The sequence below is a fragment of the Lycorma delicatula genome, chromosome 7 (genome assembly GCF_047948215.1).
Source record: "Lycorma delicatula isolate Av1 chromosome 7, ASM4794821v1, whole genome shotgun sequence".
Taxonomy (NCBI): domain Eukaryota; kingdom Metazoa; phylum Arthropoda; class Insecta; order Hemiptera; family Fulgoridae; genus Lycorma; species Lycorma delicatula.
In genome coordinates this window covers 136207320-136228609 of record NC_134461.1, presented here as the reverse complement: position 1 = coordinate 136228609, position 21290 = coordinate 136207320, and the positions used below count along the sequence as shown (strand labels likewise).

Here is a 21290-nt window from a genome sequence, read left to right as displayed (position 1 = left end):
GTAAAAAGTGGTTAAGAAGTAGTAAATAAATGAAATTTTATTAAAATTAATTGTAAGACAAAAATGGTAAGTTATGATATCACTAACATGTGTACCGTAATATACTAATTGACAAGAGAATAGAAACACTAAAAAATAAATGAAATCCCAGAATACCCATTGCATTAATAATTATTATAAGAAATGGCCTGGTTGAATTTGGAAATAATTGTTGTAAAAGCTTACAACATAATATAGTAAAAAGCTTACTAAAATATTTGGTAAAAGCTTACTATTGTGATCACCTATATTTGCCATTGTTTGTGAGATATTTATACATGATTTTAAAAATAAAATAGCCCATGGCATATTAAATACACATCAAATATTATTGTGGATAAGATATGTAGATAATATTTTAGTCTTGCATAACCCAACTATAAATAACGACCTTTTTAAATAAACTTTAGAATTTAAAATTTACATACGAAATAGAAAATTACAGAAAAATAAATGTTTTAGTTATTGAAATTGAAATAACATAAACAATATAATAGAAACATCAGTTTATAGAAACCCACAACAAATGCTTGTAATTTATTTAAATTCTAATCACCCATGGTCATCAAAAATGAACACCTATAAAATAATTATATTTTGAGCAACCAATTATACGATAAAACTAAACTTAGAAAAGAAATAGACGAAGTAAAGCTAATAGCAGTATTTAATCGCTTTGATAAAAATAATTATAAGAAAGAAAATAATAGAAAAAATTACTATCATATAATTATGATAAAAATAATTAATTACCGTACCTAGTTAGCAGTCTGTACATAAAAATGTTTAGCATTTCTTTTTGTATTTATTAAGGTAACTGGTTATCTTTCTTTTAGTTTTTCATAAACGTTTTTTCATACAGGTAGTATTTTTCTAGATATATTTATAATCAAGTTTTTTTTTTAAAATAAAAATGAATAAGTAAAATAAATTTAAAAATGAAATATAATATTTCAGCCTACATTATATTTCTTCTTTAAATTTGGAGCTAAGTCTGTAATATCAAATTAAGGGTTAGTAAGTTGTTGGTACTTGTTTTTAATTTGGTACTGTCTTAAAGAAAACATTAATTTGAATAAGTATTATTTTTTATATTGTATTTTTTTAAGTTTTTTAATATTTTGAAATGTAGTTTTATTTATTTACTGTTTTTTTAATTAAAAATTATTTCTTTCCTCTTTCACTTCAAATATGTTGCTGCAGTTAGCTACATATTTGAAGTGAAATATACACTTTAGTTTGCCTAATAATTATTAACTGAATTTAGTTTCCAAACAGAGTTTGGTTTTAAATAAACCAAATGTGTGTGTTTCATCCAGAAGGTTCTGGTTCAAATCCCATTTAGAGCTGGCATTCTTCATATCCGGCAAAGTTCATTTCTTAACTCAAAAAGAAAAAAAATTGTGTAATTGTGTGTGTCAATATTTTTCTTCATGAATAAATAAATAAATAAATAAATATTAAATAGGGATGAGGGATCAGTATTAGTGTTGGGTGACATCAATAGTGTCATTTTGTTACTTGAATATGATTTATGTGTTATCATCTATTGAGTGATTGAGTATGAAATTACTATTACAGCAGTCATGTAGCATAGTGAATTGTACCTTGTACTCACATCATTCGTGTCAAGCTCTTAGATCATTTATATAAAATGGTAGTTATTGATATTTATCAGTTTACTGGATTTTAAACAAGTTTGATTTAAGTATTTATTGATAAAGTGACATAACTACTTTTTTATAATTAAGGTACTCATTTCATTATTCTTTTGTTATTGTTTTACAGATTAACATAACATTTTGAGAACAATATTACTTTTGGATTATTTTTTCAGAAAAGTTAAATTATGTTAACAATGTTTATTTTACAATATTCAGGTTGGTTTTCTTTTTTACATAATTAATAAAGGAAAAACATTTAAGTTAATTTTTTTTATTCTGTAATATTATTAAAGTATGATTGAACAAGTGAAAATACTACATTTTAACAAAAAAGATTAATAATATTTTTAAGTTTTTTCAAACTTTAAAATAGGATCTAAGTTACATCATTTTTTTTAAACATAAAACTTGTTTGTGTAATAATGCTTAAAAGAACTTTAAGAGTTAGCCAAATATTATTGTTTGTTAAAAATAACTTTTAAAAAAATTTAGAAAATGATCAGAAATAATTATATTTTTTCTTAACTTTAAAAAATAATTCTAGATAACAAAACATTCTTGACTTGCTGATCCCATCGTGGTCGATGAAAGTGGAAATACCCTGCATTATACAAGTGTTATCAGGGCATTGTTAAGATCTCATTTTATATTTTATTGACCCTTATAATAATTAATATGATTCTGTAACACCAATTTCTAAGGCCTGTTTTCATTTCCTTTCTAGATTGCCTAGATTTTACTACGGTAATTACATATCCAGAAATACTCACTCAGTCTTTTCTCATTTTTAGATCTATATTTAATATTAGTACTGTACCCATACTGTCTGTATATGTGCAATCATTTAATCATAATGTCAATAAATAAATAAATAATTATTTAATAATGATTTCCATTACTATTAAATATTAATAATCTGACAGTCATTAAATTTTATTATACTGTAGCTATTATTATTTTTAATTTTGATAGCTATTAATTGCAAACTGCGTGAAAGAAGAGTGGATTAAATAAAAGTATTCAGAAGTAGAAAGAGAAATGAACATTGGTAAAATAGGCAGAGCATACAGGACAGTTAAGGAAAATTTTGGGGTACATAAATTAAAATCCAATAATGTGTTATACAAAGATGGTACACCGATTTATAATACGAAAGATAAGGTCGATAGGTGGGTGGAATATATTGAAGAGTTATACGGAGGAAATGAATTAAAAAATGGTGTTATAGAAGAAGAAGAGGAAGTTGAAGAGGATGAAATGGGAGAAACAATACTGAGTTCTGAATTTAAGAGAGCATTAAATGATTTGAATGGCAGAAAGGCACCTGGAATAAACGGAATACCTGTAGAATTACTGCGCAGTGCAGGTGAGGAAGCGATTGATAGATTAAACAAACTGGTGTGTAATATTTATGAAAAGGGAAGTTTCGTCAAACTTAAAAAAAAGTGTTATAGTCATGATACCAAAGAAAGCAGGAGCAGATAAATGTGATGAATACAGAACAATTAGTTTAACTAGTCATGCATCAAAAATCTTAACTAGAATTCTCTACAGAAGAATTGAGAGGAGAGTGGAAGAAGTGTTAGGAGAAGACCAATTTGGTATCAGGAAAATTATAGGGACAACGGAAGCAACTTTAGGCCTCAGATTAATAGTAGAAGGAAGATTAAAGAAAAACAAACCAACATACTTGGTATTTATAAACCTAGAAAAAGCATTCAATAACGTAGACTGGAATAAAATGTTCAGCATTTAAAAAAAATTAGGGTTCAAATACAGAGATAGAAGAACAATTGGTAACATTTACAGGAACCAAACAGCAACAGTAATAATTGAAGAACATAAGAAAGATGCCCTAATAAGAAAGGGAGTCTGACAAGGATGTTCCCTATCCCTGTTACTTTTTAATCTTTACATAGAACTAGCAGTTAATGATGTTAAAGAACAATTTAGATTCGGAGTTACAGTGCAAGGTGAAAAGATAAAGATGCTACGATTTGCTGATGATATAGTAATTCTAGCCGAGAGTAAAAAGGATTTAGAAGAAACAATGAACAGCATGGATGAAGTCCTACACAAGCACTACTGCATGAAAATAAACAAGAACAAAACAAAAGTAATAAAATGTAGTAGAAATAACAAAGATGGACCACTGAATGTGAAAATAGGAGGAAAAAAGATTATGGAGGTAGAATAATTTTGTTATTTGGGAAGTAGAATTACTAAAGATGGACGAAGCAGGAGCGATATAAAATGCCGATAGCACAGCTTCAGTCAGAAATATAATTTGTTAACATCAAAAATTAATTTAAATGTCAGGAAAGGATTTTTGAAAGTATATGTTTGGAGTGTTGCTTTATATGGAAGTGAAACTTGGATGATCAGAGTATCTGAGAAGAAAAGATTAGAAGCTTTTGAAATGCGGTGGTATAGGAGAATGTTAAAGATCAGACGGGTGGATAAAGTGACAAATGAAGAGGTGTTGCGGCAAATAGATGAAGAAAGAAGCATTTGGAAAAATATAGCTGAAAGAAGAGACAGACTTATAGGCCACATAATAAGGCATCCTGGAATAATCGCTTTAATATTGGAGGGCAGGTAGAAGGAAAAAATTGTGTAGGCAGGCAACATTTGGAATATGTAAAACAAATTATTAGAGATGTAGGATGTAAGGGATATACCGAAATGAAACGACTAGCACTAGATAGGGAATCTTGGAGAGCTGCATCAAACCAGTCAAATGACTAGAAACAAAAAAAAAGCTATTAATTATTTGATAATAACTGCTTGATGATCTTCCTGCCAATTAAAAGTGATGATATTGTGAATGTATGTATTAATTCTGTACAATGTACATTTATATGTGTAATTATTTTTACACATACTTCTTAGAAAGAAATAGTTTGCTAGTACTGTATAAATCCTGATTTATTGCTTCTCTTAAAAGCTGTTTAGATGTACTATAGCTAATGTTAGTATGTATAGCATATGGATACAAAGAATTTTGTTCTTTCTGAATCATCAGGTATTTGATTGATCTGATGTATTCTCTATAAATTTTTATTTTTTTCTAATCTTTTAACATCAGGTTAATCTTTCATCTTCAGGTTATTTTATAAATTTGAATATTTATTTTTCTTTACTCATTCTTTCTTACCAAATTAACTAAACCTGAATGTCTTATTACTCACAACTTAGTTAATCTCTTTAATGTCTCTCCTTTTTTATTTTTATTAAGATATCTTCATTTCATATTTTATTGACATAATATTCAATGTGATTCTATAACACCAATTTCTAAGGTTTGTTTTCATTTCTTTTCTGTTGTCCAGATTTTACTACCATAATTACATATCCAGAAATACTCAGTCTTTTCTCATTTTTAACTGCCATTTTTTTAATTTTTTAACATTTTTAAAAAGGAGGAGGTTTTCAATTCAATTGTATTTTTTTTTTAACTGTATGTTATGCAATATCTATGATGTTAGTAAACCGATTTTGATAAATTTTTTTAATCAAAAGAGTATACTTTTGGAATGGTACCATATAATTTTAATCAAATCCGAAGGATAATCATAGAAAAAATACCAAACAAAAAATAAATATTAAAAATTAAAAAATATGACTACCAAAAAAATATTTCTGAGAAACATTGCTCTTTAATATGGTTTCATCATGATTTTGTATTATATTAGCAAATACCGGTTTGAATTTTGAAAATCAAAAGATTGGTTGTTAAGATTTGCTGGATCGAGAGCATACCTGATACATGCGAAAGTTAGCCTTCAACTTACTGACAAATACCCAATCTGAATTTTGAAAATCAGATGATTGAAGAGCACTCCATTCTGCCTCCCAGAAGAGCGCCCCAACGGCACCTTGTTTGTTACCAATTGACGAGTTGATGGTGATGTTGGTCTAACCTCGCTTGACGTACTCGCATCACCTCACCACTCTAGCCCCACTTACAGTCCCCACAGGAAGCCCATTATTATTATTAAACAGGATTTTCAAATATATTTAATATTATTTTATTTTACTTAGCATAAATTTAATTCTATTATTTTTGTTATTTTTATTATTTTTTCATTTGAATCATTCAGTTCAAACCCAGCTCACATAGTGATAGAGGCTTACAGTTCATTAATGAATGAATTAATTCAATTCAAGTTTGTGCTTTAACCAGAAAATCTCCATTACTACATATATAAATTTATTTATTTTTATAGCCTATGACACTCCTGCTAACGTAAGGATTCCAACACAGAATCTTACATCTTAATTGGTTCAGCCGTGTGAGCACTATGATGGAACAAACATATGTAAATACATACACTCTAAATACATTACTTTCCTTTTTGGGCAGTCATGTAAAAAACCGAATGGCTCAATACCCTTAGCCACTGACCACTCGCACCAATACCATGTTGGGGTCTGTTCCCTGTATGACTAGGACATTATTAACAGTTTATATATTATCATTGCTTAGTCTCTGTGGAAATATTCATGACATTTCTTTCTTTACTTTTCTTTATTAAATAATCATGCCTTTTTTTTCTTGGTCACTTTCCATTAAACTCCATATAAATATCCCCATATATTATCCCTAATTGCAAAATTATAATATAAATATGTATATTATGCAATAATAAATTCTAATTTTGCAATATTAAATAAATAGTCATACATCAAGCTCCTAACCTCCATCACCTTGTATGAAGGGAGTTAAATATTATAATTTTACAATAAATAATATCCTATAATTATTATAAACACTTATTTTAACTAGGTACTCGCTAACTGTGTCCAAATGTCTAATCACAATAATGAAACCTATAAATTGGATAGATTATGCAACTTCATCATTTCTGTCACAATTTTCTCATCATGTGTCTATTTAATTTGGGTCTAAATCAGACAAGGCAATGCCCTCTAAAGTTTTAACTCGACTAAGGCAACATAAATCTGCCCCTTGGCAAAGTTTTACTTGTCAAGCTATAGCACTGCCCTGACAAGAATTCTACACTGCAGTTTATGAACAGTTACAGCCCAGCTTAATATTAGAGGTAGCATTCTGCGCTCAACAAATCCATATCCCTTTGTCACTTAGAATGTTGTCCAAACTGGTGAAATGGCTAAGCAATCATCAACATCTTTCATTCTAAGATTTATAGTTTTATCATCAAATTTGATGAGCACAGTTTCCGGTAGCTCTCCCTCGTATATCAAGCCGAGGCGGTGAGAACTTTGCTCTTGTGTTTCATCAACAAACTTTTGTGTATTAAACTGACACGATGAGCATGACTCTAGAATTTCATTTCATAAGAATCGACTGTTGTACATTCTTATTTGAGAGAGTCTACATTCTTGTTGTTGAGAAGTTTCTGTGGAAACATTCCTAGTACTTCTTTCTTTAGTTTTCCTTAAACAATCATCCCTTTCTTGGTAAATTTCCTTTAAACATCACTCTCATTTGAGTAGAGCATTTAGTAGGCCTACCCATATTTTAATAATATATATATATATACACATGCAGAAACTAGATACCATTAAAAATTGTGAAATAAAATAATTTATAAAAAATAAAAACTGGCTTCAACAAATAATAGTACTAAAAAGTTACAAATAATTATGTTTTTATTTATTAACTAAAGTAAAAATATTTACAACAAATAACTATTTTTGAAGTTGATCCCAGCCAAAACAAGTTAAACAAAAAAAAAACCTATGATCTATATAACACAAATCTTACTTCAAACAATGCAAAATTGGTAATACAAGTTTTACTAAAATAAAATGAGTTCTAATAAAATATGAATTGGGAGCACATAGTGAATGAATGTGAGTGATTATTTTAAAAATTGTAAAGGAATGTCTGTAGGAAAGATATATTGGCGAGTATGGAAATCAATGCTGTTGTATCAAAATTAAGAGAATTTGTAATAAATAAATAATCTATACAAATTTGAAAAAAGTAAAAATAATATTTAAAATTAAGGGTACTCAGATGAATAATGTATTTGTTAAATAATTAATTTTTCAAATTTCAAAATTGTAAGTTTTTAATTAAAATTAATTTTCATATTTTTAATTATTACATATTTTTTAATTATTATTTATCATTAATTTTGTTCTATAATGTTTTAAACAATGTTGCCTTAAAGTCACTTAACAACAATATATATATATATATATATATATATATATATATATTAATTAGTATTATATTAATTATTATTTTTTTTAATTTCAAGTAATCATTATCAAAAATTTTGTATTATTTGTAAGTATTTATATAAAACAAATTACATACCTATTCACTACATACTTAATCTAATCTGTATTCTCTTATTTTATAATTCATACACAGATTACAAAAAAACCTTATGCGAAATAGACAGTTTTCCCCCACTACTTATAACCAAACAATAATATTCTGTAATTGACAGTTTGTCATCATTTAATCTTTTTTTTTTTATTACTGTATTATTTTTAAATATCAGCTTTAGTTCATTTCAGTCTGTTTAATGTGTGTGCTCTTATCATTATATTTCCTGTAATTTATCTTCTTAAACCTGATATGAAAAACTGATATGACAATGTTAGCCCTAAAACATAACAGTTTAAATAAATTTTATTTAGTTTTATCAGACCTGTTTTGTAATTTAGAGTGATTGTAAAAAATGTATATTATTAATAACTAAACAGTTAATTATTTATTGTTTTTTATAATTACTACATTAGTTACATTGGTATTTAAATTAATAATTTTATTGTGATTAGTGATATAAATTGTTGTGACTGTGTTTTGTATAAAATAAATCAAGGATATACTGATATAGATATGTAAGTAAGACAGCAAAACTAATTATTATTTCATTTAATAATTTTCATTTTCACTTATTTAACAGATTTCAAAGTATACTAATTCTGTTTTTACATTCCACATGCTTTTAAGCTTTAAAAACATTTTCTTATTAGTATTGAAAGTTTGTTGAAAAGCAGAAAAACATGATAATTTAACATTAAAACTAGATTCCAATATTAAATTTTGTAATACAAATTATGTATTTATATATAAATAAATATTAATATACATTTATATTTATATTGGTAACAATATTGTTTTTATATGATAACTTTTTTGACAGATTCAATAATGATATGGTATATTATGCCCTGGAAATCAATAAGTGTCTTATAAAAAATTTGTTCATATAATATTTTACGTGTTGAAAAATACACGAGTTACTTCTTATATAATGTAAAACTATAATTTTTTTACTACAACCAAAATAAGTTGATGTTTTAAAAACATATTTATATTTTTTCAGCCACTTTTTTAACCATTTTCACAAACTGGTATTGTTATTCCCACCCTAATTAGTTGATAGTACTGCTGGCAGTTATCTTAAGTTAGGAAAACATTTAGATATGTATTAAAAACATGTTCAAAATTGTGAGTGATGGATTTGAATTTTGTGAGTTAATCTATTATTTTGTTCTTTTGTATACTGAGTGATCAACTTAAAATCGAACCAAGCCAGTGAGTGAGGTCACTTTTAACACTGCTGCTTCTACAAGTGACACTATTGATGTGTATATTCCTAAGATAATTTCTTTAGTTAAACTTCAATGATCAGATGTTCTTGTAAAGTATGTAGTAAATGAATTTAAAAGAAACAACATATTTTATTTGTTTTGGACTATTAGAATTTTATTATTATATAAAAGACTAAGATTTTATAAAAAATATGTATCTTATTTGTAGAGTTATATCTGACCAAATCAATCAGCTTTTTATTGTTCAAAAACCTTTTCTTGAAGATACATATTCACCAGGTGAGCAACTTAAAAACAAAACTGAACCAGCATGAACCTCAGTTATTTGAGTGTCATCATTAACTCTGCTACTGTTAGCACCACTATTAGTTGCACCATCTATTGTTGTCAGTTGTGAAGTACAATACCACCCACGTAACGATGAGCTTGGATGATCAGCCTGCATGACACTGCTGTACTATTGTTCTCTAAAACATTGTCACACCATGATTAGTCATTTCTTAGTAGCATAAACATGATGCAACTTACATTGAGTAGTAATGATCGCCACTCCAAGCTCACCGTTACTTGGCAGCGACTGTAAGTGCTCATGCTTCATTACAGTGTAATTTCATTCTTTGCAGTTGTGATTTTCTAGAATACCTTATCCAATCAAGGAAGAGGTTGCTATAGTGGAAGTTTATATGCATTCTAAATCCTTTCAAGAAATGAATCAAATATTCATTGAAAATTTTCCAAATACTAGTATCCCAGCAAGGAGTAGCACACATGATTTGATTAAAAAATTGTAAAAGTTTCAAACACAAAACGAAATAGGCAACCTTCCATTACGACTCCAGGAGGCCATAGCTGATGTTCAAAGAAGAATTTCTGCCAATCCAAAAAAATTCATATGTAAGTTATCACTAAAAGTAGTCAAAATACATATCTTGTTGTAAGATTCTTCATGATTTAAATTTTAAATCAACATGTGACAACTGTGCAATAGCACAACAGAAAAATCAAATCATCTTAATTATTGCAACTGGCATCTCAAAACCATTGGTGATGAAAAAGCAGACTTGATGGCTAAATTTCATGTCAGTTAAGGCAAAAATAAACACTATTTTAATTTTTTTTTTTAAATATATATAATATAGTTCCCACAAAAATATTTGAAAATGGTCTGATAAAACATTAATAATAAATTATTCTTATGCATGTTAAACATTACAACCATAATGGTTATAGCCTATCTTACCTGAATTGCAAGTCATTCCAGAAAACAACATAACAATTCCCAAGAATAACATGTCCCATGCCAGGCTTACTAGGAAATTATTCCCTAGCATTTTAAATCCATAAACTTATTTCTTTTATCAGTTATTTTTATTTAAATAATAAATTAATTATAACTTTCTGTATTATTTTTTTGTCTAAAATTGTTGTTATTATTATTGCTGTTTATAAAAGTGAATCTGATGTATAGGATGAACTTAAACTATTCAGGCCATTTTAGGGGTTAATAAAATTGAACAAAGCAATCTAGTGCATGTCGATTTTTTCAAACATTAGTGTAGGTACTAAAGTTACCGATGACCTTGAATGAATACAGCAGCATGATATAGTAAAGGAGATGAATCTTAAAGCTTAGCGCTTTGTCAACTGAACCTCCACCAACTGACCCATTCTATTACCCATTGATTCTATTGATTCTATTACCCATTTAGCGTTACATACAGTCCACTAGGAAACAATCTGTATACACTATGCAAAATTAGCATTATTAATATTTATTATTATCATAATTATTATTACATTCATGTTAATATTGATATTAATCATGTCAAGAATCATTATTAAATAATATAATTAATTCATTTTTAATTGATAATGTTCAATTAAATACCTTATAAAAAAAATCTTCTTGTTTTTCAATTAATATGATGCTGATTCAGTGATGAATTAAAAGAGTGTAATAAACCAAAGTTATATAAATTATTTTATAAATTTTTAGAAAAATAAAACACTAAGCAACTGAACATTTTACACAAAGTTAAATAATACACAAATTTTACAAAAATAAAAATAAACACTACACTTAAGAAACTAAAGCGGTTGAACTTCGTCATCCAAATCACTAAATTCTGAATTTTCCATGTTGTCACTTTCACTACCACTATCATCTTCCAAAGAAATTTGAAAAGATTCTATAATGTTGTCAATTATGTGCACCTGTCTAATGTATTAATCTTCAATCTTTTTGTACTTTTTCACAGTAAGGTTTCCAATGCAATGTGTCAATTTTAGAAAATTTATCTTCAGCCATCCATTGAACATCATTAAAGTCAAAAGTGACATTGTGGCTTCTAATGTATTGTTTTACTTCAGACCAAAACATTTCAGTAGGGTTTAAGTCTGAGTGGTACTGGGATAGTCAAAGTACTTCATGCCCATTTTTCTTGGTAAGTTCATCAAAGTTAAACACTTTATATTTTTCTTTGTTCCTTTTAATTATCTTTTATAGTTGGGACTTCAACATATAGATGAGAATGGAGTGCATTACATAACTAATCCTGCAGTTTTTGTTTTCTTCAAAGGATGTGGGTAATTTTTCTTGCAATGTTCTGTGATAATACATATTGTCTAAAATTATTACAGAATTTTCAGGAAGGTTTTCTGATTAATTTTTCTTCTGCCCATTTTAATAATTATTTGTATTTATAGAGTCATGGTAGTCACCAATTGTTGCATTTGCTTTTCAGGTTAATAATGTGTCCTAATTCCCATTTCACCTCCAATTTGTATAATAATCAACCTACTGCCTTAGAAATAGGAGTTGGAAATCCTCCTCCTGAAGCATTCTTCCATTTCATTGAGGTATGACTTGACAAAATATATATTTCATCAAGGTATGCAAACTGCCTGTTTTGGTTCTGAATTTCTTGAATGTGTTTATGTACTTTATTCGTTTAATCCTAATGTCATGATGTTCAATAACATTGTTTTCAGTTTATTCCCATTTAAAACCTAGTTGTTGCAATACTCTTCTTAGGCTTCTTTTATTTTGTGAGAATCCTATTGAATCTTTCAGTTGTACCAGCAACTTTGGAATGGTGGGTAACTAACTGTTCTTCTGAGAGATAAATTCACTTATGATCCTTCTCACTAGGCACATGTCGAAATTATCTAGGCCTGTTACTGATTTGTTACAGATTTTATATTTTCTTGGTGTACTGAAAGAAGTAGAAACCTCCGGATGGGTTTTCTTGTAATTTTTTTTAATAACTCCTTTTTTCTGTTTCTTACTCTTTGAACTTGTGATTGTGATATTTTACACGCAGCTGCTGTTATTTCTTTGGGCTTTTGAATTGGAGTAATATGCTTGTCATCATTTTCTGACTGTGCAAATTTACTTGCTTCTTCTATCAGCAATTCATACACATTATTAATTCCCAAGCTTGCAGATAAAATAAAAGTTTAACCTATACTATATATACAATACTAAAAATCAAGAAAAGCAAAATGCAGCAGCACTGGTGAAACACACTCAACACATGAAACTCAACAGATGAAAAAAAATGACTGAGCATTATTATTATGCAAAGCTTTCAACTTTAATGTATTCTATAAATAGAATAGAGTAATACTTTTTTTAATTTGTTAATGATATCAATGTATGTCTTTAGTCAGCTAATTAGAATGATTCATTTATTACAGTAACTCATACTTACAAAATTGTTTCATTTAAAAGGAAGTGTTTAGTTTATATTTATCAATTTTGTCAACATATGCATAATTGTAATTTTTAATCACTGTATCATAAATTAGCATAATTTAGATTTAGAAATACCTGTAACATTTTCGAACAATAATTAAAAATAAAAAAATTAAGGATAATTTTATTTTAGTTGTAATTAATATTATAAAATAAATTATTAAATTATACTTAACATCAGTTTGAGATAATAATTTTTTTGTTAAATAAAATTTACTTTTAATGTAAATTGTAAAATGGCTGAGATTGAGATTGAATCATGAACAGATATAGTTTTCCATTTTCTAAATATCGATAAGACAAATGTTTGTGTAATCACTTTGCAATATCAAAAAAAAAATACAATCACAAATAAATTAAATAACTATATGATACTGATTATTGCAAAATATACATATTGAAAATTCATAAATACAGTATGTTGTAACAGACATAAATTATATTTTTATTATTATGTGTTGCATGTTATGAGTAACATTATAGGAAAACTTGTTGATAATTTATGTATAACTACATTACAATATTTTTATCAGTAAATAATTGAACAGTTTGTTTTGATAACACTGATAAGAATCCACTTACATATTTTATATAATTGTTTTTAAATTAATAATGAAATTAGCATTATCTTATCAAAAAAAAGTTGGGAGTGTATTCATGAAACATCTTGAGGGTTATTTAAACATTTTTATTTTCATTCTTATCTTCTGACACGATTTTTACTTTTTTTCATTGGTCTTTTGCAGAATATTTACAAAAACTACTTATTATTAAACTAATAGTTTATGTAAATAGTACCTAAAGATGCATCATTAGTCAATGAATAGGACACCAAGTTATCCTTGCGTTACTAGTAATGATTCATTACTGCAGATACATCCAATTTTGAACCCTGCCAAATTTAGTTTTTATTTTTATTTTTGTCTTCTTTCATTTGTCTGGTTTGATGTAGCTGGTTTGATAAGTTTGCACAATTTTTCTCATCTACCTCTCCCTCCAATATCAAAGCGACTATTCCAGGATGCCTTAATATGTGGCCTATAAGTCTGTCTCTTCTTTTAGCTATATTTTTCTGAATGCTTCTTTCTTCATCAATTTGCTGCAACTACCCTTCATTTGTTACTTTATCCACCCACCTGATTTTTAACATTCTCCTATAGCATCAATTTCAAAAGTTTCTAATATTTTTTTTTCAGGTACTCCAGTCATCCAAGTTACACTTACATACACTTCAAACATATACTTTCAAAAATGTTTTCCTGATGTTTAAATTAATTTTTGATATAAACAAATTATATTTGTGACTGAAAGCTAGTTTCACAGTGCAGCATTTTATATTACTCCTGCTTCATCCATCTTTTGTAATTCCACTTTCCAAATAACAAAATTTTTCTACCTCATAGTCTTTTCTCAGACTGTTTTTATATTCAGCTGACCATCTACTTTATTTATACTATATTTCATTATTGTTAATTGTTAAGCAGTAGTTCTTGCGAGGACTTCATCCATGCCATTCATTGTTTCTTCTAAATCATTTTTACTCTTAATATCACCAGCATATTATAGCATCTTTATCTTTTCACCTTGCACTATTACTTACTGTTAGTTCTATGTAAAGATTAAATAACAGGGATAGGGAACATCCTTGACAGACTCCCTTTTTTATTATTTCTTCTTTCTTATGCTCTTCAATTATGTTGCAGTTTGGTTCCTGTAAATGTTAGCAATTGTTCTTCTGTCTCTAAACTTGAACCCCAAATTTTTTTAAATACTTAATATTTTCATTCCAGTCTACATTATTAAATACCTTTTCTAAATCTATAAATGCCATGTCTAAATCTATAAATGTATGTTGGTTTGTTTTTCTTTAATCTTCCTTCTATTACTAATCTGAGTGCTAAAATTGCTTCCCTTGTCCCTTTACTTTTCCTGAAACCAAATTTGTCTTCTACCACCACTTCTTCCACTCTCCTCTCAATTCTTCCGTGCAGAACTCTAGTTAAGATTTTTGATGCATGTGTTGTTAAGCTAATTGCTCTGTATTCTTCACACTTTTCTGCTCCTGATTTCTTTGGTATCATGGATGACAATAACTCTTTTTGAAGTCTGACGGAACTTCCCCTTTTTTGTAAATATTACACACCAGGTTATATAATCTATCTATCGCTTCCTCACCTGGACTCTGCAGTAATTCTGCAGGTATCCTGTCTATCCCAGGAACCATTCTGCCATTCAAATCCTTTAATGCTCTATTTAATTCAGATTTCAGTATTGTATCTCTCTTTTCATCCTCTTCAACTTACTCTTTTTCCTCTACTATACTAGTTTCTAATTTATTTCCTCCATATAACTCTTCAATATATTCCATCCACCTATCAACCTTTTCTTTCATATTATAAATCGGTTTACCATCTTTATTTAACACATTATTAGATTTTAACTTATGTACCACAAAATTCTCCTTAACTTTCATGAATGCTCAATCTATTTTACCAATGATCGTTTCTCTTTCCACTACTGCACACTTTTCTTTCACTAATTTGCACCTGACCAAAAATCGTTTTCCTCTTCCCACTGAACCTCGCTAATTCCTACCACATCTACATTTAACCTACCCATTTCCCTCTTTAAATTTTCTAACCAACCAACCTTTTTTAGACTTCTAAAATTCTACGCTCCAACTTGTAGCATGTTATTTATTAATTCTCTGGTGACCCCTTCCTTAGTAGTCCCCACATGGAGATCCAAACAGAGATTAGTTCAACTCCGGAATATTTTACCAAGCAAGGCGCCTCCATCTTTGTTACATGAAAATGCAGAGAGCTACATTTTCTTCAAAAAAAGGACAGCTGTAGTTTTCCATTGCTTTCAGCTGCGCAGTACTCAGAAGATTGGGTGATGTTAATATGGCTGTTTAAGTCCTCCTGACTTACGCCCTTAACAACTACTGAAAGATCTGCTGCCCTCTTTCAGAAGTCATTCCTTAGTCTGGCTCTCAACTAATATCTCTCTGATGTGGTTGCACCTTCAGTCCAGCTACTCTGTATCACTGAGCACTCAAGCCCCCTCACCAACGGCAAGGTCCCATGATTCATACAGAAAGTAGTTTTTATTATGTTATCTTAAAACACTCTACCATATATTTAATGCTAAGCTTTGCAGTTTGCTAAATGTGTTGGGTTTTCATACATGGTTCAATTAGAAATTAGTAATTATAGTTATATTATCAAACTTTTACATATTATATTATTTTGGAAAATATAAAATCTTATTTAAATTAAATACAAGATGAAAATGAAAGACTAGTGCAATCTGTCATAGTTCAACGTTTTTGGAGGGATCATAGATAAGAATGTGAACTATATTTACTTACAAGCTGATAGTTCCACAATAGCTGGAACTTATCTTGGAGATTGAAAGGTAAGGAGTAAGAAAAAATTCTAATAGCTAAAGCTACATTCAAAGAATTTCAGTTCTCATACATTATCAAAATTAAGTAAGAACTCTAGGTGAAATCCAAATCATGCTATTGGCATTTTGTATTAACTAATAATTAGTAGCAGTCAATAGTCATTAAAGTATAAAATATGTAATCTCAGTAGTCATAACACTTAAAGTATAAAAATATGTATCTTATTGTTTGTATTACTCTCAAGTTTTCAGACAAATCATTTTATACACATTTCAATCATATAAATTGTTTTATGAACTGTTGACTAGTTTCAGTTATGTAAGCCGGTATTGGAGTTTAAACAACACTTTTACTTTGAACATATTTTTGTGTGATAAATTTTCTTAAAAATTTACTATAATATCTTCTGATTGATTTTCTTTTTCGTAAGTGATCATCTTAAGATGAATTCTCTAGTGTAATTTGTTAGATAATGTAATTTTCATAAAATAAGGGGTTTTCTCTGCTTGTAAAATCAGTTTTATTAATTTACATAATTATTAAAGCTGTTTGAAAATAGTATTTATCTTTACAACAGTTAAATTATCAAATTGATATTTAATAAAACAAACAAATTCCCCAACTGTAGCAATTTTGACATTACGTGATGAATTCGAAATATTGATTAGGCAACATATGCATGAAATTCATTTATTTAATTAACTATTGTAAGAGAAAAACTTTCTGGTTAAACTCAGTAAAACACATAAAAGCACATAAAAACTCATAAAAGCACATTATTGAAATAGTTGTAACAAATAAGTAAATCAATGATAAAAAAGTTATCTGGAATCATATTTTTCCTGCAAAAGACTCAAATTTGCCATACAACAGTATCTTAAACTACGTAGTTTCTGCTTCTTTCAAAAAACAGCTACTAGTGATAGTTATAAATTAAAAAAATAATTTTATAAAGAAAAATAAACTGCAGAAGTAAAGATACAATTTTTATCGCTATAAGAAGCATGGCTGGCTAACTGAAAAACTAGTGTCACTGGCAGAAAAATACTTCTTTTGTTAGGACAGGAACTGGATTTAACTATATTTGTCATTATATAAAAACAATAATTCTTACTATATTCATTGTAATTGGTGGCAATAATGACATTCTTAATGGATGTACTGAATTTGCATAAGAATTTTGAGCCCATCCTACTTAATTTCAAAAGCAAAAATGTCTTACATACTTTGTACTATTTTATTTAGATAAAAACCATTTTAGGACCATCATAATGAAAATCAGGAAATCTCATTGGTTGACATGTCAAAATATGCAGCCTGTAATAATTGGGTTTTTCTGGTTAACTTTAGTTGTTTTTAACCCTTTGTAGTTGGATGACATATTTAAAATTAGTCCACCGGGGTCGAATGGTCAGTAGTACTGGCTGTAGCCATTTTACCTGTCAAGTCAGAATTGTTTGCACAGTCGCTTTCCTCACAGCTCGGATGGCCAGCAGTAGTGACCAGGTTAGAATCCCTTGAACACCTGGACAGCCAGCAGTACTGGCCACTCAAAACAAATTGCTATAGAAACAGTGTATTTCTTTTGTGTTCTGTAATTAGTTCTGTAACCAATTGAACAGCCTTTTAATTAATTATGTATTACGTTTCCTGGTTTTTTCTTTTACATTTCCCAATGCAGTCTTTCATTAAAAGACTACACTGTTTGTAGTGAAAGAAGACCAGGAGGAGAAAGAAAATGAGGCAAATTTTTCTGCAAGACTTGTCAGAAACTCCCTGGACTACACATGGGCAAATGCTTTGAAAAATACCATTCTGAAAAATAAACCACGATCTAGCTAACAAGTTAAACAAATGTCTTGGTCAATTTTCTTGTACTACAAAGTTTCTTTCTAAATATTATTTTATTATATTATATTCAGTAAAGTAAAAATTAATCAAAACTATGTTAAGCTATTCTTTGTGTGTTAATAAAAAAAAAATTATATAAAATATTGGCACTGTTTTTTAAAAATTAAATGCCCTATGTAAATATTTAGGAATGAATGAAAAACAATTTCGAGCTAGTGGGGCAGAGCAGTCAAGATGGTGAGTTGAGACAACAATGACAGGTAAGCGACCAGTCCTGCTGGCTGTCCGAGCTGTAAGTATTGCTAGTACTAAATAAATATTCCGAACTGACTGAGAGCAGGCTGTAGCTAGCTCTACTGGCCATCCAACTGCAAAAGATTAAGAATGGCATGCTCTCAAGACGTGGCCTTTACATGACCACACTTATTTTCTACATTCACTGCAATAATTATAAAAAGAAAATTTAAAGATTTAGATTCAATCTCTAGTTCTATTAGGTTCTTTGGTTTTTGTGAAGAAGTAATGAATAGCAATTTTTACAGTTCTGCAGAATTAAAATGCCAAATAAGTTTGATATTAATATTCTTTCAATGAATGGTATGTGCCTTTTCCAAAGATTAAGCATTTACCATAATTATATCCTATTTCAGCTGACTGAAAATTGGTTTTCCTAAAGTGATTCATAATATAAATATTTTAATCATTAACACAGATAAAATATATCTTGTTTTTTGTATGTTTGTGAATCATCACCATGATCATTGAATTACTATGAGGATTTAGTATTGTAATTGTTAACATTTGTGGCTGAGACCAAAAAAAGAGAAAGAAAAATCCACATTTACACTAAGAAGAGCAGAATCCATATTCAAATGTATTTTTTTTGTTGTAATTTTTACCAATTACCTCTGCCATCAGAAAGTTTTCTTTAGAATTTACCACTGTAAGTTTATCAGTTTGACAACTCTACAACAAAATTATTTTTATTTTGACAGAAAAGTAAGAAGAAAAGATGATTACTGACAGCATGATTGCCAAGGATTTTCATGCATTATTAAATTTTATAGAGTGTTTCAAGTATTTCACATGTTCTTTTTTTTAATGAACTCATCATTATTCAAAAGATAAATGAAAAGTTATCTTATGCAAATCCTAAACTTGTTAAGGGTTGAAAAATTTATGAAATTTTAACATTTCAATCTAATTTAATTAAAACATGTTGTCTTTCAACTTTTGCTTTTTTTGCACCACTGTAAAGATTCTCATTAATACTTTTGAATAATTTTAATTCTTCAGCTAGGAGAAAATGGCATTTATCATCTACCATTATGATTTCTTCAAATCATGTTGTGCTCTCATGAATTATGATGAATTACAGTAAACACTCTGAAACTGTACAGTATGTGAATGACATCATTAACAGAGATCAGTATTGATCTAGAAATCTTTCATGAGAAGATGGACATAGTATTTATGATAGCCAGTAACATTTAAAAAGTTACTGGTTATTAATGTTACTAGATGTTATGACTTTTCCTATATCTATCTTAAACAAAAGAGATAATATTCATGTAAGGTTGGAGGGAGTGAATTGTGTTCACTGTATGAAGATGCTTGGTTTTTAATTGAATATTACATTTTACTGGAGTATTTATACAGATGCAATTTTAAATACACTATCAAAGTATATTTATTCCATAGATTTAAAATATATTCACACCAGACATAATGAGACTATTTTTTCTGCTTTCTTCTATTCTCACATCATCTGTGGTACTCTTTCATTCTGCAAAGAAGCTGTAAGAGTACTCACTGCCAACCTTTTTTTTAAAAAATTGCAAATATTTATGAAACATTTACCAAATTATAAGTATAAAGGACCATCTACTTAATCTTCTACTACTACTACTACTACTACTTATACGATAAATTGATTCAGTACAATACATCAATATACTCGTACTACTTATATAATAACAGTTTGATTCAATACAATATAACACATGTTCATAACAAATTTATTACTACCATTCAAGCAGATGAACAGAACTCAAAATACATTCCAACACTAATAAGTGTTAGAATCCCAAAATTTCCACATTTAGAATTATAAATTTAAATCAAATATAATTTTAATGGGTTGTTTAGTATTTTTGTATTTAGTACTTAATTTTGTACTGTTAGAAGTAAGAAAAATATGTTTAAATGTCTATATCATGAAATGTTAATGGCTATGAGATTCAGTATTTTATTAAATTTACTATAAAATACATTTTTTTTTTTTGGTCTCATATTCTTCCAACTCTGGTTTATTTTCAAGGTGTTGTTTCTTTCTCTCTTCTGATCATTTCTTATGAATTACTACACTCCATATTTCCTTTCTATTCCCTTCATAGTCTTGTACCTTCTTCCTGAATATTTTTTGTACTTATGTCTGAACATTTTATACCTGCAATTCCAAGATCTTGGATTTGTTTGAACCACCTGGCATTAGTTTTGCCCCCATTACATTTGACAAACATCCTCTTGGTTAGTCTGTTAGGGCTCATTCTTGTTAAATGTCCATACAAGGCTAGCTTTCATATGGGTCCATGAGTTTGTATGATTTGAAGTAGAGTTCATTGTTCTTCAGCATTCTCCATTCCTCATTTGTTTTCCTTGGTCTAAGTACCTAAGTATCCTTCTCTCTCTAGTTACTATTTTGTCTGCTTCTCCCTGATTTAAGTGTTATGCATTCAGGACTTGTCTGTGGTATAATGCCTAATTTTACCATTCCTAGATATTCATTTTTTGTTGTATACATTATTTGTCAAGGCAAAGAATTTCTGAATTTTGCTGTTCCTTTATTTACTCTACTTTTTATATAATCCATATGATTGAATGATTTTACGCAGGTACTTGAACTTCTCTGTTTTCTTGATTTTCTAAATTTTCATTCTAAATATTTGGAAAAAAATGTTGAACAATTTGCCTGATTTGCTTGATTTAATATCTTGGTTGGGTT

The 21290-nt window shown here is 28.4% G+C and overlaps 1 protein-coding gene across 12 annotated transcripts in view; it reads left to right on the top strand.

Moving 5' to 3' along the window:
- Nucleotides 1-1036: 1036 nt before the first annotated feature.
- LOC142327708 (uncharacterized) overlaps nucleotides 1037-21290 on the top strand; it is a 43586-nt gene continuing 23332 nt past the window's right edge. For 2 of the 12 annotated variants that reach the window (XM_075370982.1, XM_075370988.1), the window contains exon 1: nucleotides 16741-16860. The gene's annotated coding sequence lies outside the window, so the exon portion shown is untranslated. Of the gene's footprint in view, nucleotides 1053-1698; nucleotides 1791-8225; nucleotides 8550-9889; nucleotides 10161-11524; nucleotides 11711-16740; nucleotides 16861-18474; nucleotides 18547-21290 lie in introns of those variants that run through there. The other 10 variants (XM_075370980.1, XM_075370977.1, XM_075370979.1 and 7 more) reach the window with 10 other exon arrangements.